Source organism: Monodon monoceros, unplaced genomic scaffold (assembly GCF_005190385.1).
Source record: "Monodon monoceros isolate NGI ecotype Baffin Bay Population unplaced genomic scaffold, NGI_Narwhal_1 Super_Scaffold_22, whole genome shotgun sequence".
In the NCBI taxonomy this organism is placed as follows: Eukaryota; Metazoa; Chordata; class Mammalia; order Artiodactyla; family Monodontidae; genus Monodon; species Monodon monoceros.
This window is the reverse complement of record NW_021703779.1, coordinates 96,348,666-96,366,838: the sequence shown is the minus strand read 5'-3', so window position 1 is coordinate 96,366,838 and position 18,173 is coordinate 96,348,666. Positions and strand designations below refer to the sequence as shown.

Genomic DNA, 18,173 nt, shown 5'->3' with positions numbered 1-18,173 from the left:
TTAAACTTTCTTAAGTTCTCCTGACTTTGCCCTTTATACTTTCAAAGTCAGCTTCCAACTAGGGCAGCTTGTTTCCCTAATTCTTTGTCATTCATTCGTGGTTTTGTTTTTTTTCTCTCTCCCTCCTTCTTCTCTCTCTCTTGATCCCCTGGTGCCTCCCCAGGGAAGCTTCTGACTGTTTTTCAGGCTTTCCATTGTATTTTCTCATATTCATTATTTTCTCCTCTATGGAGCTATCACCTTCATGCTGTTTTCTTAAGGCACTTTTTTCTTTACATGAGCCCTAATGTATCTATTTTCTTCCATAGTTTGCATTCCTGTCACCACCTGATATTTATATATATTTTTTCCTCTGTTACTTCCTGAGCTTCCTCATACTTCCTTCCTCTCTTTTGTAACTGTTAAATGGCTTTTTGGCATTCAATAGAACAGGGACTATTGTCACCAGCTCAGAAATTCTTTTGTCTCCCAAAACAATAGAGGTATTAAGTGCTGCCTTTTCTTCCGCTTTTTTTTTTTTTTTTTTTTTGCGGTACTCGGGCCTCTCACTGTTGTGGCCTCTCCCGTCGCGGAGCACAGGCTCCGGACGCCCAGGCTTAGCGGCCATGGCTCACGGGCCCAGCCGCTCCGCGGCATGTGGGATCTTCCTGGACCGGGGCACGAACCCGTGTCCCCTGCATAGGCAGGCGGACTCTCAACCGCTGCGCCACCAGGGAAGCCCTCTTCTGCTTTTCTATGGGCTGCTTTCATATGTCTTTCCTCTCCAATTACTCATAGTCCCTTCCTGAAAAATGCTGTATTCGAGAATCTACTTTGGGATTATTTGAGCTACCATTCTCTGTTGACTCACCTTCTTCTCAATGTCTGGCCCATACCCGAGGCCCTCAGCCACTCACATCACGACTATGGACTAAGCACAATTAAGAAACTCAGTATTGAGGTCTAAAACTTTATTTAGTATGCTCTCACTTTTCATTTATTTCTATAATTATGTTGCCACCAATTTTTAATACTTTCAGTTCTGAGAAAAGAATTACTTCAAAGCCTCTAGCAGTACTTATTTTATTAGTAGGGGCATGTAACTCTTATCTACAAAGGCTCAAATACCAAAACCTTCAGATCCTATAAGCAGGTGATATGCCAAATTAATAAACCATTAAATAGGAACGACATATCTAATTTTCAAGGATACGATGCTAATCTGATTAAAGTGTGAGGGGGAAGAAAATTAAATGGGAACAATTCAGTGTGTTTAAAAAGAAACAATAGGCCCCAAATGGAGTTACTTGTGCTAAGCTCTATGTCAGCAAACGAAGACTTAATACCTGATCTAACCACAGTTACAACCACCCCCAGGAATGTAGTCTTAATTGGTCAGTTTGGAATTTTCTAGTCAGAACCAATAAAATAATCTGCCACATAGTCTCCTTCCGTCCCCATAGGTAGGTTACCTAAGACTGAAATAATCCACTCTTTCCCCCCTTCTGCCTATAAAGGGCTTCCATTTTGTACAACTCCTTGGAGCTCCTTTCTATCTGCTAGATGGGATGTGCTGCCCTACTCATGAATCATTCAATAAAGCCAATTAGATCTTTAAAATGTACTCAGTTGAATTTTGTTTTTTAGCAGGTAGTTCTAGTCATCCTCCTATGTGAATTCAGGAGACTCGTGAGGTGCTATAGATAGTTTCCATGCACTTAAAATATGACTTAATGAAAGTTCAGTTACATATAACTTCTCAGAAATGTATCTATTGCTTAAAACAAGGCAAACTCACACTTATCTCCCACTAACTACATCGATTTTTGAACAATTTCAGCTATTCACTTAGGTAAGCACACGAGCTCCCAAACTGTTTCACTATTGATATAATTAGAATTGTGATATATAGCAAAGAGAATAAGCCTCCAAAAACACTGGCTCAAAAATTTAAATCTAAAATCTGCTTTCTTTGCACCTTATAGAGCAGTTATTTCTTGGTTGGTGCCTTGAAGGGTTTTTTTTCTCTGCAAGACTGAAAACTAACAGAAATTTTTTTGTTTAGTTTAGCAGCAAATTGCCTGAAATTGAGCCAGCCCAAGAACATGTAGTTAATAACTGTCAGTCCTTGCAAGTAGCTCTGTATTCTAATTAACTTGCACTTTCATAATTTCTTAGCAAAGTTCCTTTACACTGTGAGGTTTTTCCTGTTAAAACTGATTCATTTTGGATCTGCAAAGAGGACAGAAACTCAAAGCTCAAAGGCTCTCCCCTACCCTGATCCTACCCTGTACTATCTAGGTTAAATCATTCAATTTATCTGTGGTTCATATTTTCATCTTTAAAAACCAAGATGTTAATAAATAATATGTGAAGGCTGACAAAGCATTATGGCAGTGAGAAGTCTGCATTAAAAAACACCAGCACATACATTAAAGAAGACAAAATAGAGAGTCAAAGTAATCAATATTGCTTCATCTTTTTCTAAGACACAAATAAGTAACCTAGCTTCTAGGGCTCTTGTGAACACTAAAAGAGATCTGTTTTTCAGATGCTCTGTAAATGGCAACAACTGATTTATCCAGAAACATCATTTATATAGAACAAAATTGCACACAGAAAGGAAGCAAAAGTAATATGTTATCACAAAGGTCACATCCACTTCATTAATAATAGCATTGTTTCTCCTTTTAAAAAAATCACGTCTCCTAGTTTCTAAATATTTTCTTAGAAAATGGGTTCTGTTTTGCAAAATTCATTGTTAAATTTCTTTTTCCTGATTTACTCATTAGTAACACCAGTATGCAAAAGTTGGGAGTTAATTATCAAATCATTGTGGTGAGCTAAAATTTATTGTTAACAAGAAAACAAATGTGTGTCAGTGGAAAACTGAAAATTCATGAACAATCCAAGAAATCTTTCTACAAAAAACTAATCTGTTAAAAACTAATTTGCAATTATACCACAATAAAAAAGAACAAATCAGAAATAATATTAATAGATAGTATATAGGATCTATATAAACATGACTATAAAAATCTACTTATGATCTAAAAGGAGATATACATATGTATATACATGTATACGTAGATATAGATATACATATATTTGTATATATGTATGTAATTTTGTTATTGGATTATGTAGTGGACATCAGTTGCTTTTGTCTTTCCAGTATTTTCTCCTCCCTTTTTTTGTTACCAGTGTCTTCCTTCTTTTGAGGAACTCTACTTTCGCTAATCTGTATGGTTCTGTGGAAGCTCCCTCCCCCAACCAGAGGAGGCTACTCTCTCAGGCTGGGTCTATAATAGTACTTTAGCCTCTTGGTCACTCTAATGATCCTAGGGACCATGATTTGATCCACATAAGTCAATTATAGTCCTTCTCAATTATTCCAAGGTGGAAATTAAGGGAAAGCATTCTCAATTCTCCTGGATGATCATCTGTAAGGATGGCTCTTTAAAGATGATAATAGTCACATTTCCTGACACATAGAACAGTCTAAGAGAATGAGGATAGCACATGCACAAGAGCTGAAATAAGAAGTAAAACAATGGGGTAAGGGGGTGGTTGTGACACTTTTCAAATTCCAGGATGCCATCAATTCCAAGTCCTGTACTACTCCTTACCTTATTTTAGTTTGGATATATGAGCCACTGAATTTGCCATATTTAGTTAAGATGGTTGGAATTGTGTTTCTAAAAAAAGAAAATACTAATTTGCATAAAACTAATATGGTTCAATACCCTAAATTACAACATCATACACTTTTCTAAGTAAACTTGGAACCTAGAAAAAAATGTTATCATTTTGGTATAGTAATCCCACAAACAAAGCAAAAACCAAGAAACAACCATTAAAACATAAGTAAATACATACAAAAAATGCAAAAAAATATGTCCTATTTATTACTCTGAATGGCATCTACCATGTTATATATAAAATACTAACTTGTATATGCCCATGGTAGTTTCAAAGTAAGACATTTGCTCAGGTTTTTAAAAAGTTTTGATATAGATATCACATAGTATTAATGAAAAAAATCAGTTAAAATTCTTCACTTGAATTGTATCTTTTTTTTTCATGTAAGGTACAGTAATAAGATCTAAGCTATGAAAATGTAGACTTGATATTTCCAAAGATGTATAAATATTAATGCAGTTTATTTTATCACTGCCTGAATGAAGTCTACATCCTGATGGAATGGGATAATATTCTTTTTTAATGACCTGTTTAAATTATCATCTATTGGGAAATAGTTATACTTTGTTCTTGAGAGCAATTTGAACTTTATTGAAAGTTGAAAGTAATTATTGAAAGAAAATTAAGTTTTCCCTTGTTGATCTTATATGGATAACCACTTGCATCTAACCAAGTTTGGAATAACAAGAATTTTTTTTAATTTCAAAAGCTAATCAATTAGAAAAAAAAAACCTTCAATATAAGAGCTAGTCAGAAAATCACTCTCAATATTTCACTCTCAAATATTCACCAATTCTCAATATTTCAGAATTGGTTCTTCACCTTTATTTATTTATTTAAAAATCTTTATGTGAAACCAGATTTAATTATTTGGCCACACCTCGAGGGATCTCAGTTCCCTGACCAGGAATTGAACCTGGGCCACTGCAGTGAAAGCCCGGAATCCTAACCACTAGGCAAACCAGGAACTCCCCCATTCTTCGTCTTTAAATGAGACTATACTAACCAAAGTCTCCATATCAGAAGAGGTTCCAACAGAGTATAAGGGCCCTGATTTCATGTTCTTAAATATAAGGACTCAGCAAAAGCAGAAAACAGTTTTATGTTAGGAAAAATTATCTGAGTCTATTTGTGAATTTTATATGCCAATGTAGTCAGGTAGCACTTAAGCAGAAAATCTACTACCAATGAACACTTAATCCTTTGAGTTTAAGAAACAAGGAGAAACAGAAAGCACAATATAATAATAGGTGGTGTAACTCAAATGCATAAGGTAGAAGCGTTCTACTTTTTTTTTTCTTTTTTTGAAGAGTCCTACTTTTGAAAGGGGTTGAGAGCTCTCTACCGCCAGGCTGTAAACTACTTGAATGCACAGAATATGCTTTTGTTTTCATTGTATTTAGTATAGGGTCTGGTATCTATTAAGTCTTCAAAAGATGTTTGTGTGACTGCACTGAATATCAAATTCAAATAAGTTTCAATAATTTTTAAAATGTGCATAATTTGTTACCAAAACTGCAGCTGTTAAACATTTGCTCTCAAACTTCACTGCGACATGGCATAGCCTGGGAACACTCTGTGACACTCACCTTCTGTGAAGAATGAGATTGGAGTCCCATAAGATCAAAATGTGGATACAATTCTACCTGTGGTCTTGCAAAAGATAAGATGTTATTGACAAAGTCTTTAATGTTCCACTTGCTAATGGCCCATCTGTGTACTTCCCTCTAGCCAGAGGTCCATGCCATGTAGGAAGCGTCCCTTGATTGTTCCTACTCAGTAATCACTCCTAATGATATTTATGTTTCACCTTTTCATTCAAAGTGAGAGTAAAATATATTTAAGCAGAAACGTAGAGAGTGATGACATCCAATGCTACATTCCATGGTTCAGGGATGCATTATCAACAATCAATTGAAGATAATACTACCTGCATTACTAGGTTGCTAAGATTGTTACCATTAAGAATAGAGGAGCTTCCCTGGTGGCGCAGTGGTTGGGAGTCGGCCTGCCGATGCAGGGGACGCGGGTTTGTGCCCCGGTCCGGGAGGATCCCACGTGCCGCGGAGCGGCTGGGCCCGTGGGCCGTGGCCGCTGAGCCTGCGCGTCCAGAGCCTGTGCTCTGCAGTGGGAGGGGCCGCAGCAGTGAGAGGCCCGCGTACCACAAAAAAAAAAAAAAAAAAAAAATAGAGTATGCATGGAAAATGCCTTGCGCATATTAAGGGTTATATAAGTATTTGTTGAATAAAAATGAATGATAAATTTATATTTTAATTGCACTATTATAATATACCACGTTCACTTCAAATTTCAGTTTTGAGAATCATGGAGTTCTATAAAACAACCTTACTTCCTGGCTTGAGCTTAACCTGTAATACACTTCAAACTTAAGGGCAGGAAGATTGTAAAATATTTGATCATATATGAATCTTCTTACATTTACTAATAATTCTACAAAACTTTTTCCAAGTAGCATTATACAAAGTTCAATATAAAATTAAAATAATCTCAGTCATTTATCACTATTTTTGTCATTGGGTGTACATTTTACCATTACAACATTATAATCTGTGAACAACACATGGCTTAAACATTGTGTTGTTTAGAAGGGTAGATGATATGAGAAAAGTATCTTGCATTTCAAAATACTTAAATTTTGAAACATTACTGCTTTGTTCTACCTTGAGGAGTTTTAACGGTTTCACTGTTCTGAGAGGATTCTCAATCCATTGATTACAATCAGCTGGCCAATCTTCTATCCCAACGAAATCAATCATGGTGACAGTTGCCACTCTGGCCTCCTCCCTGTATTTTTGAAGCATGGAGGAGGACAAGTGAGCACCTGCCTCCAAGATTTTAGATTGGAAATATTTCTTGAACAAATCGGGATTCTTTATACTATGGCAGAATACAACCTTCTGAAAAAGGCTGGGTGGGACTGCCCTAACAGATATGTCCATGCTCTGATCATGTTTTCCTTAAAAAACAAATTCCTCACATAATTTGTAAATGGAATTTAACAATATGTACAATTTAATCATCAAGAAATGGCTTTTAGATGTTTATGTCACATTGTTTATCACAATAGAAATTAATAAAAGTTTGATCAGAATATTCATAGAGCTATTTTTTGTAACAAGAGAAGCCATTTATTTTTCTTTTCACAATAAAAATAATGTACAAAATGAATATTCATTTATGGAGCTGCTCAAGCAAAAGCAAAACCCAAAATATTAAAGATCAGTAAGGATATTAATTCTTCTCTTAGAATATTATTGAAACAGTTGACACATTATTATATAATGTAATGACATAGTATTACATAATGGCCCAAAACATATCACAAATGATCACTTTTAAAGTTGTACAAGAATTCCATTTACAACATATTTGATCTATGTATTTCCTAACCTACAGGCCCAGGGAATATAACATCTCATGCCTCTGCATTTCAATAATGGATAGTGACAGATGCCATTAAATCCCTATTTGAAGGTATTAAAACTGATAGACTTTGTCCTTAAATTATGAATTTGTTTATTGTATTGAACTGTCAGGCTATTTTGCTGCTGCCTCTCAACTTGTTCTCAGTACATGGTCAGGAAATGAGTAGGTTCACGTGAGCCCATCTGAGAAGGCACTCCCCATTTCTGAAATTCTATAAGTAGGCTTGTTTGGAAAAATCAGTGAAACATTCCATTTAATCAGTTATTTCCTTCTACATTAAAAAGACAAAATAATCTATGACTTTGTTATAGAGCCCAGTCAGTTGCTCTAAAACACCATGGGTGCAGATCGATCTTCTTATGATGCTTTCTATCCTAGAAATGTTTCGTATGGCATGAGGAAGAAAGTACCCATCATCCTGTTGGTCTCAAGTCAAATTCCTTTCTTTTTGTTCTTACACTTGCTCTGCCTTAGCCAGTCCTGGCTTTCTTCAATTGCAATTACAATGTCTTTTTAAAAACAAGTTTGTCTTGCTCAGGTTCTCAGCTTTTTGGGTTGTCTACGGCTGGTTACCCCTCCAGATCTCAGTGTGAGTTAACATCTTCATTTTCCTTCCCTTGTCTTACACCTTCCAACAGCTCTGTAAGGTGTCACCAATCTCCAGAAGTTTGGGAATGAGGCATAGAATTTGGATCATGCTCTTATTTTGCCAGAACAATGATTAAACACACACACACACACACACACACACACACACACACACACACACACAGAAAATGAGTAGAGGTTTAAATTGTTTTTACTTCTACACCCTGAAATAATTGAGGCCATTTTCAAAATAAATAATCTACTTTTGAATTTGGCCTTAAGTTTAAAATACACTTAGTTAGAGATGCCTGCGGATTAATATTTCAGCACATTGTCAAGTGATTCCATATGTCTTTTATTTTTCCTCTTTCCACTTCCTCCCTTTTAGTCAAAAGTATTTGAAGTTTAAGTGTTTTGTAAATCAAGGGGTAGAATAGTCTACTATGAGTGGCAGAATAAAACAGATTGATTTAAAATTCACGAGCAGTATATTTGAAAAGACAGATTCTCAGTGATTTACTTACAACTCTATTTTCAGCTCCTATCAGTTTTCAGCTGTTTATATCTCTGATTTAATGCTTTATGTAGTTGCTTTAGTACATTTACAGATTTAAATGTACAGGAGTATGTATTTCTGAAAAAAATGCACTGAAAGTTTAAAATTTCAATGGGACTACCTGTAAGGTTAGTAGAGATTTCTTAGTACTTGGAATTCACTTGGAATATTTTCCTAAAACGACTTCAATTTTCCGTTTCATGGCTAACCATGCAAAAAGTAAGGGGAAACCCCTTATAACAATGTTTACACCATCCTAAGCAAAGTTATAATACGGAGAAAATTAATACCCTCAGTTCTAAATTTCATAATTTGCTTTCATTGCAGCAATCATTTATGATAAAACATCTATTATAGCTCCTATTTCTTCTGTTACTTCTGTTTTTCATTCAACTATCTTTATAAAATCTTGACTTCTCTCCCTCTCATCCCCTCCCACTATGACTATGACCACCACTAACAACACTGACAGCAGACAGGTGAACTTGCAGCTGGTTTTAAATACATCATGGCATTTCTACCAAAAAAAAAAATCTGTCTCTGTTTAATGATGCACCAAATGTAAATGAACTAAGTAGCAACTTAAAAGTTGTTAATATTTGATCTTGTATTTCATATCTACTATATTAAGAAGGCTCAGAATTATTTGTGGATATTACACCACAATTTTAAAGGACAGAATAAATATTAGACCACTAAATTTTTTCTCTTGTTCCTCAGATTCTTTTTAGACTAGATCTACCTCCAACTTCTCCAGTTAATGGAGTGGAGGATCCATGTGCATTATCAAAAGTGATGTATAATCCATTCTGATGGTTTGGGCTGCTTTCTCCACTCTCTGCGATAGGAAAAACTGCCAAGGCAAGTGGGCCTACAGCCTTGAACCAGCTAGATTCATAGAAGACATCTCAGCTTCTTTGAGGTGGTACAGTTCCTTGTGCAGGTGCTACAACTTTACTCCAGAGAGCATGATCTCTCCTTTTAGGTGATTAGAACTGGGAACAAGAGCAAGCTTTATGATATCAGAATGGGTAACAGGCCTCAGTTGTGAGAAGTGACAAAGGAGACCAGTGCATGGTATCCAGGCTTCCCAGCTGAGCTGTCTGAAGCCTTGGTTACCTGTAGCATAATGGTAGTTTTCACGCTCTGAAAATACGCAATGCCAGCTTCTCCTGAAAGAGTCCCCCACCATTCTAGGGTTGCATCATTATCAGAAGGAATGAAAATACGGTCTTAATCCAGTTAGGAAATAAAGGACACTTGCTAGGAAAAGTTTCAAGTCAACACAACAAATATTTGCTGGTTTGGGTTAACTTACCTGCAAGAAATGTTCTTTTTTTGTGACAGAGAAGCACATGATCCCAAACCAGTTACAACTATGTCCCTGGAAACATTGGTGATGGAAGTGACATTTCTGTAGAAGTTAGAGCAGGAAACGAACTTTAGAGATCCTTTACATAGCCCTTAGTAGAGTACCTTGCACAAAGTAATCTCACAATAAATAACCGATGAATGGATGCATCCACTTCATGCCCTCTTTTTACAGATGAAGGAAATAAAGCCAAAGGGAAGAAGTAATTTACTCAATGACATAAAGTTGACCAGTGGCAGAGCCAGGATGAGAGACCAGAATTTCCAAGTCCTTAGTGATTATTCTCTCTACCATACCCTTCTTTGTATTCAGTCATTTCCACTGTTGATTGATCAGCAGTGAACTGTAACCATATCCATCCCTAGAAATTTGTCCATGTGACGTCATGCCTGCAAGGCCCTTTAGCAGAGCAGTAGCTTAAACTAGGCTTAACAGCTCTAGTCCACATCCATTTATCTCTCTGAATTCCAACACTGCTTATTGCCTGTACCACATATTTAGAATTTTAATACAAAGAATTATGGATTATTTTGCAATGATTTCACATGTATTTCTTTTGTCATTAATAAGTTTGCATGCTCCTCTGGGTAATGGACATTTGCTTATACTTCTTTCACATATGTCAGCATGTAACTCTTAGGTTTGTATGGGTACAGAAGAGATCGAATAAACATGTAACTTAGAATCCAAATTGGTACACTCTTGAGAATCAAAGAAAGTATTCATATTTGCTTGATAAGTGTAAACTGTGACTATTCTGGACAAACGAATGTATGATCTCCCTAACAGCAGTTGACTTGCTCAACACATGTTCAATTAGACTCATTCACCAATGATTGTATAATCGTCCAACTATGGGATACTGTTTATAGTTTACCTTATTACACTGAGTGGAATTATTTCTAAAGTAGTAATCACTGAAAAATCATGAATATTGCGGAATTCTATTTACTGAATACGTATATGTATGTGTTATTTGTTTACAAGTTATTATGAATATTTCCACAAAATATTCATTTGTTGCCTTAAAGTTGTAAGGATAAAGTTAAGTGCAAAACTTCTGCTGGTCCAGTTTTAATCATTCCAATATTGAAAATGTGGCTAAGAGTGGGAAAAATGGCATTCTCTTTATTTTCCTGATGGTAAAATATGAAATCTCATGATTTCATGTGGGGTAGGTCGGGCAGGGTGCTGTGAGGAGCTATGGACAAAAAGGCCTAAATTTGAAGTTTAAAAATAGATTTAAATTTAAACACTCTATTCAACTATATCAAGACACATCATGATCTAAAATTTCTTTTGGGATAAAACATGGAGACATTAATAAAGGAAACAAGTAAAGTCCACAATAAATTTATATATAAAAAATGACTAAAATTTTATAGCATTTACCCATCATACTATATACTAACTTAATGAAAAAAATCTTTACATTCATTTGTTAAGAAATAAACAAGTTTTTTGATACAATTTTCATTTTCATACATATAAATATGTATTTTTCTCTTCAGATATGTAACAAAGGTCCAGACATCCCAGACAGAACAGTCCATAGATTCAATTTATTAATATTGCCAAATTAGAGGTTTAATGATAAAAATTCCCTGCAGCAGAATGAATTTTAAGCACTTGAACAATGGCAGTTACACCATCTGCTCCAGATAGAAATTTGCTGTCTTGACAGTAATAAAGGACAAATAGGCAAAACAGATACATCAAGCCAACAAGAGGGTAAATGCAAGAAGGGAAGAAGCATTTCCTAGATAAATTGCTTTTTCTTTTGAATACTACATTCTATACTAAATAATACTTCATTCAACTATAAGTAGATGTTTATCAAAGAGAATTCATATTCATAATCTTTATCACAAAATCATTCTATATTATGAGAGAATCTAAACAATCATACTTTGCCATTCCTCATTCCATTAATTTCCTAAATGAAATTAAAGTACACGAACAGGAAAAAAAAAACACAAAAATAATCACATGGGAAACAAAATAGCATGTTGCCCTTGGGAAAAATACTGAGAACAGACATTATGTTGACAGATTCTCACCCACCCACACGGACTTCCAAGACAAGCCCCTAGACTACATTATTTTAAGAAATTGTTTTAAAAATCTATTTAAAAGACTGTCTTCCCACATCCTGTAATCAGTGTAATATGTGTGTATATGGCTGAGGAGGAATAGGGGAGTGTTCAAATAGCATTTGTTCTACATTAAAATAATAAGGGGAAAAATAAAACTCTGTATCATTATAACACATTAATTCACAAAGTTAGATCATATAAATATCTTGCCATATGTCTAAGAAAGAAGATATTTACTTTCATTTTTAAAAAAGAGGCCAATTTTTGGAACCTCAAGACAAGGAAATTTACATAGAGGCACATGGCCCACTTTCTACTTTCATTTCATATCACTCACATACTTGATGTTCAAACTTCTTTTATCTTTGGTTCAATGGTGGCAATAAAGATGATAGTTTGAAATATAGTTGAAAGAAAGAAATTAAAAAAATATATACTGTATAAAAAGTCTATTCCTTATCAATTGTCAGAAAAAATGTGTCATAGTTTTTATTTCATTTTGTATTTCAATCAACAAGGATTTATTTAGTGTGATATATATTTTTCACTGATACATTTCATCTCAATTGTCTGAAAATACTAATAAGCTGCAAGTTGTGTATACTATATTACAATGTTGGCCTAATTGTCAGAACATAGCTATGACCTGAGGTTAGACCTATGAGCCCAAAGTCCTTTCTGGCTGAAGGCCCTAAAGACATTTCCTGGGAAGGCAAGTTTACCATCCACAATGTTAACACAAAAAAAGTGTGAGGTCTTACTTCAAAATAATTATTTTCACTTAAATAACTTATCATGAATTCATCTCTCACAAACTAATCTTTTCTTGATTTTACATGAGTTTTCAGTCTATGTTTTATTTGCCACATAAAACAGTGCCATGTTTTGTATGGTACTAAAACTAGGGTATTCAACTTTCTAGATCTTGTCTTCAAGTCCTGGTTATAAGAATTAATGAATGACTTCATAGGTAACGTACATGAATTTTTCCATCAGTAATTATTTATTGAGCTTCTACTTTATGCAAGGCAAGGGGCTAGGTGCTGCAGTAAGTACTAAGATGTATGAGAAGATAGGGTCTTTGCTTTCAAAGAGTTTACAACTTAGCCAATAAGTTACCGACATAAATGAGTACAAAAAATGGGAAACTAGTTATTGCCAAACTGTGTGATAGAGGGAGAGGTTCAAGGGGGACTTGAGTATTCAAAGGTATTATGAAGGAACGAAGGGGCTAGGAATGGGTCTTGAGCGTAGATCTAAATTACAAGAAATAATTGGGAAAGAAATTCTGTCAGCACTAGATTTAAATAGACTGTTAAACTATCTACAGGGATAAACTATCTACAGGGAATGAAGAGGCAGGGGAAGGTTAGTTTGTCAGAAAGCTGGTAAGAATGTGGGGCAAATAAAATACACAAGAGCCAAAATCTGTAAGATAATTATAATCTATTTTTGTCACATCAAAAGGAGAAAACAACTTATCTCTCCTATCCTAACACTTAGTGAGCAATTTGCCAGTGAATATAAATGAATTTATCTTGTAATATAATCACCATGACAATATTAGATCATTCCAGTAGTGTCAAGCTTATTTTATGGACTAGGACACTGAGTCTAAGAGGGTTAATGTGAATTGCTAAGAGCTACACAGCTAGCAATTATGATGATAATAAGCAATAACGGTGATAACATTTATTGAGTACCTGCTGTTAAGCTGATTCAAACATAGTCACTTTTATCTAGTAGTAGCAGATACTGAGCTGCTTGATTTGTTTCTCCACCTCCTCACTTTTCTTAGGCAGGGTCCCAGGACTCAGGAGATATGTACCCACCTGCATGCAGGAGTAGCCCACAGCATGACTCTCCCAGCTTTGTGGAGGGATTTGCTTTGGCACTGCTCGATGCCCAGTTGGTCAAGGAGGAGCCCAGTGGGTCACTTGCCAGTGCTGTTGACAGTGGAGCTAGGGTTGGGACGCTGTGTTTTGTGCCGAAGAACCAGCTTGAAGGAGGGTGTGGATGGGAGACCTGAAACATCTCAGGATCCATTGCTTCATTCCCTTGGCATGGCTACTGCACACATGGGTCAGGTTCAGGTGAAGGAATTGTGAGTTTAGAATCAGGCAGGTCTGGGTTCAGAATCCAGGCTCTGACACTCACTAGCTATGGAACCTTGGAAACTCATTAAAGCCCTCTTGGCCTATGTTTCCTCATATGTGACTGTTGCGAGAGTTAGAAGAAATAACTCGTAGAGTCCAGTCCAGTAGGTGACATTAGTAGATGTTCAATCAATAATAGCTGTTGTCACAACTAAATGCCTCCCATGTAACTAATGGCAATTCTCTTTTTCTTTTTCAAATTACATTTGTGAGGAAGTTAGTTAAACATTTTTAGATATTTTTTCTGTTAATAATTCCATATTTTTCTACTTGTCTTATAATTTTCCTTTACAAAAGCCAAGTTGCTTTATACCTAATTGTTTATGTTGGCTTAAATGTTGAATATGACTATTTAAAATTGCCTAAAGTTTCTTGATGAGAATTTGTAGATCACTACTCTGAAATTATGTAAAAGACAAAGACACATTTTTCCTGTGTATCTGGAAGGAACTCACATTCTCCCAAATGTACAAAACAGAAAACTATCCATTTGATGTGCCTCCCATTTTTTCTCCTGGTTATGCCTAAAAATTTGTCACCTCAAGCAGCCATTGGCAAATAATCATTATTACTTCTTTTTCATTATTTGCTTCATGAAGTCATTGATAAAATTCTATGAACCAAGCACTACTCTAAATGTAGAGTGTTCCTATTTAAAAAAAGCCTTTTTCTATACCCCTTCTAGTTTTGCCCTAGCCTATTATGCTGCCTTACCAAATGATGCCCCCTTGGGTGCTCAGCCATCCTGGAATTTGAAAAATGGTCTGGCCTTAAGTGCACAGGACTGGATTAACTCTAACCATTGCTATGTGAATCACCATTATCATCTCATCAACATGGCTCCATTGACAAAATCGATTAATCAATGAAAAAATAAAACAGTACATTGTATACACATTGTGAATATTCACTTTTAGGAGATAATGCCAACTTTTTTCCCCTAGTAGTTGTACAGTGTATACTTCTGCCAGTAATGCATAAGAAATCTATTTGATTCACATTCCCTCAAATGCTTGGTTCTTTTAAACTTTAAAGATTTTATCAATACAGGAGGTATAAAATGTTCCATTTCCTTCTTGCCTGCCCTCCCTGAATAAGGAAGGTTCATTACCAAAGTTGAGGTTTAGAACTTTTCTTACACACCTGAAAGAGAATGGAATCAAATACGAGAAATTTCTCAGCAAAATGAGAACTACTGGTGATATTCTAGGCCTTTGTTGGTGAAAGGTTTTTAAAAATGAAGAGGAAGAAAACAATTTAAAAGTAAGCAATACCTAATTTAAGAGTAGAGAAAAAGTGCACTCCCAAATTTAAAGTGTACAATGACGCTTATCTATGACTGATAAAGAATGTATTTTCCTGCCTAAAATTCTAGAATAATGGCAAATTGAAGAGAAAAATATGAATTCACACTTGTTTCTATTTTTCCAACAAAGGAGACTTATTTCCAAACTGTTGGTTAACCTGTTAGAATATAGATACTGTCTTCAATGTGCAGACTATTTGATGGATATAAATACAAAAAGGTGGAAAATAACATGTGACAAACTGTTTATTAATTATGTGTTCTAATAGTTCACATTTTCTTTAGAAGACTATTCATTTATAAAGTTGTCATCCCATTTAGTTCATCATGTAGAAAAATATGTGTTCATTATTCTACAATTTTGAAAAGCACTTGCAGTTTCCTAGAGTAATTATTTTATATGTAAGTATGATTGCAACAGCCTTAATGCTAAATTATAATATTACTTCCAGTATGTATACTCATCAAAATGCAATGCTGTAGTAGAGATAATTCACCTAAAAGAAATTTAGTCAAGGTTTTTATCAATATTTCATCAGTGTTAGCCATTCTATCCCTATCTATGATGATGTGTCATTATTGTCTAACCATGTCCCAGTAAAATTATGTACGTGCCTAGCATTAATTGCAACAATATCATTCAATGCCTCTTGTTTTTGTGGAAGAGGAGCATGTCTAAACGAAAGTTCCTTAATATAAAGATATGAAGATTAAAAAGAAATCCTGCTTTTCTTAAGCATAAGATAGATACTACTTAAATACTGCTCCTAAAAGTAGACCAAACTCACACTATTTAAATATTTGCTTCAATTTTTGGATATATGAAGCATTAGAGAAACATTTCTGCTGAAAAGTTAACTACTGGCATTATTAAAATCTTGATATTCTAAGTCATGACTAATTGATGCAGACCAGTGAACCAAAATTGTTTTCAGAATCCAACAAGCATTCACATTTTTACCTTCATTCTTCAGTGTCGTGAGGGTGAGCTACTGGGCACTGCACTCTTTAAGAAGCAGATCTATAAGCTTTACTTTCAGACTGGCACTATGATCTAATGATAAGGTACTTTATCCATGGTCAATACAGATTTTTCTCAAGGTAACTATATATTGGACAGAAAAGCAAAATGTCTCTCTTTTGCTTGCTTTTACTAATATCCTTCTCAAAAATTTAATCGACCAACCAGCAAATATTTATGCATATAAGATACTTATGTACAAGATACTTACATGAATGCCTGGGTAAGGTGTAAAAAAGACAAATAGACTGCTTAATGAGATGGAAGAGATAATGATGGCAAATTTGTGTACAATTCATCCCAGTTTGTAAGCTCACTTCCTGAAGATTCTGAAAGGCTGAAATGCAGGCTTCATTGACTCCTCCCCTTTGCACCTGTATAATCTTTATTGCTCAGAGCACATGATTTGGCTTTTTGTAACATTCTTCCTTTTTTGTTTGTTTTTCCATAATTAATCTTATCTCACCAATAGGATTATAAGCAACCTGAGATGTCATAGATCCTAGCTAAGAGTTATCTGCAACGCCCACAGTTCCTGGCATAGTGCTCATCACATAGTAATTCTCCATAATTATTTTGGTTAATTAATCTAATATTTAAGGGTATATTATCCAGATAACTTAGTCCACTCATTCTTTATTCTAACCGCTGGAGACTCAAGTGGGAGGAAAAAAGATAAAATTCACTGTTATCACCATCAACTACTAGTTCTGGACTCTTCTATTAGTTAAATGTTTACAGCAAATTGTGTGAAAACTTAATAATTTAGAGCAATAAACGTCATCCTTTTCTTGTGACGGGATACTTTGGTATGTAAGTTGTAGTGTTGTGCTTTTTAAAAACTAGGTTAAATCATTTTAGTTCTAATGCAAACTTAAGGCACTACTTATTACTATGAAGTGTCAAAAATAATGATCTTGGATTTACACATTTTTTCCAAAAAATAAACTGAGAACTTTATGTTCTCCGGGGAGTGATATCATAAAGTATAATGAAGGCAGAACTACTGGATCTGTATTCTGCCAACTCGTACTATCCAAATTGCCACTGACCTTCTCCTGAAGGCTTTAGAGAGCCTAGCTATACTTTTCTTTTCCTCTAATTCAGTTGATATCCCTTCTCACAGCTATAACTCTGCCATAGGAAATCTCAATTAGTCAGTTGTTGGAGAGGAGTAAAAAAATTATTTTTAACTGGCAGAATTCAATGTTGGATAGCAAACATAAAGAAAGTTGTCTGGGAACAAGTCATATGTTATAGTGTAAGGTACACAGAAGCTAAATACAAATCATATTTACTCCTTCTATTTCATTTGTTTTGGTGCCTCCCTTGGAAATTTAACACATAAATCAATTCCCTAAGCTTGGGAATATTGAGAAGTGATGATCTTAATTCAACTTTTCCTAAAAGGTTGTCTAGATAGTAGATGGGACGTTAAGTAGATGACCAGATTTTAAAAGTTGTGGCTTGGAAGGACTTTCGTCCCCCTAGAGTCCCAACCACCGGAAAGCTACCTAGCATGACACAACTCTATAGCCACCTGGTGGTAGGGGATGTTTGTTACAGGTGTAATCATTGGAGGGCACAATACCAAAGCATCAGAACTGAAAGATGAGAGATCCAGTCCCATATTTCTAAATACTTATAGGAGTTTCTCTTTGGAAGAGCTGCTATAAATATTATCAAAACCCCTTAGTCAGCATCTTCCGCTATCATTTCCATGTTGCTCTCACTTGGTCTACCCCACCTTATTTCGTTACTAAGTATAACCCAATAAGGTCACAGGCCCCATCAACTCTGCCTCATTCAATGCTCGTTCGTTTCCAATCTTTTCATGCAGCCCTCCCCCACCCCCACCCCCAACACACACATTTGAAATGCTCTTCCTCCTGCCCTCTCCACACTCTAAATTCAACTGCATCTTCAGTGCTGAGTTCAGAGACACTTCCT

The 18,173-nt window shown here is 35.3% G+C and overlaps 1 non-coding gene and 1 pseudogene across 1 annotated transcript; both read right to left on the bottom strand.

Annotated features, from left to right (window-relative positions):
- Positions 1 to 13,786, bottom strand: part of LOC114905864 — a 35,933-nt pseudogene extending 22,147 nt beyond the window's left edge.
- Positions 13,561 to 13,689, bottom strand: LOC114906660. Its single transcript, XR_003796477.1, has one exon. It is a non-coding gene; the product is annotated as a small nucleolar RNA SNORA35 (small nucleolar RNA).
- Positions 13,787 to 18,173: the final 4,387 nt, after the last annotated feature.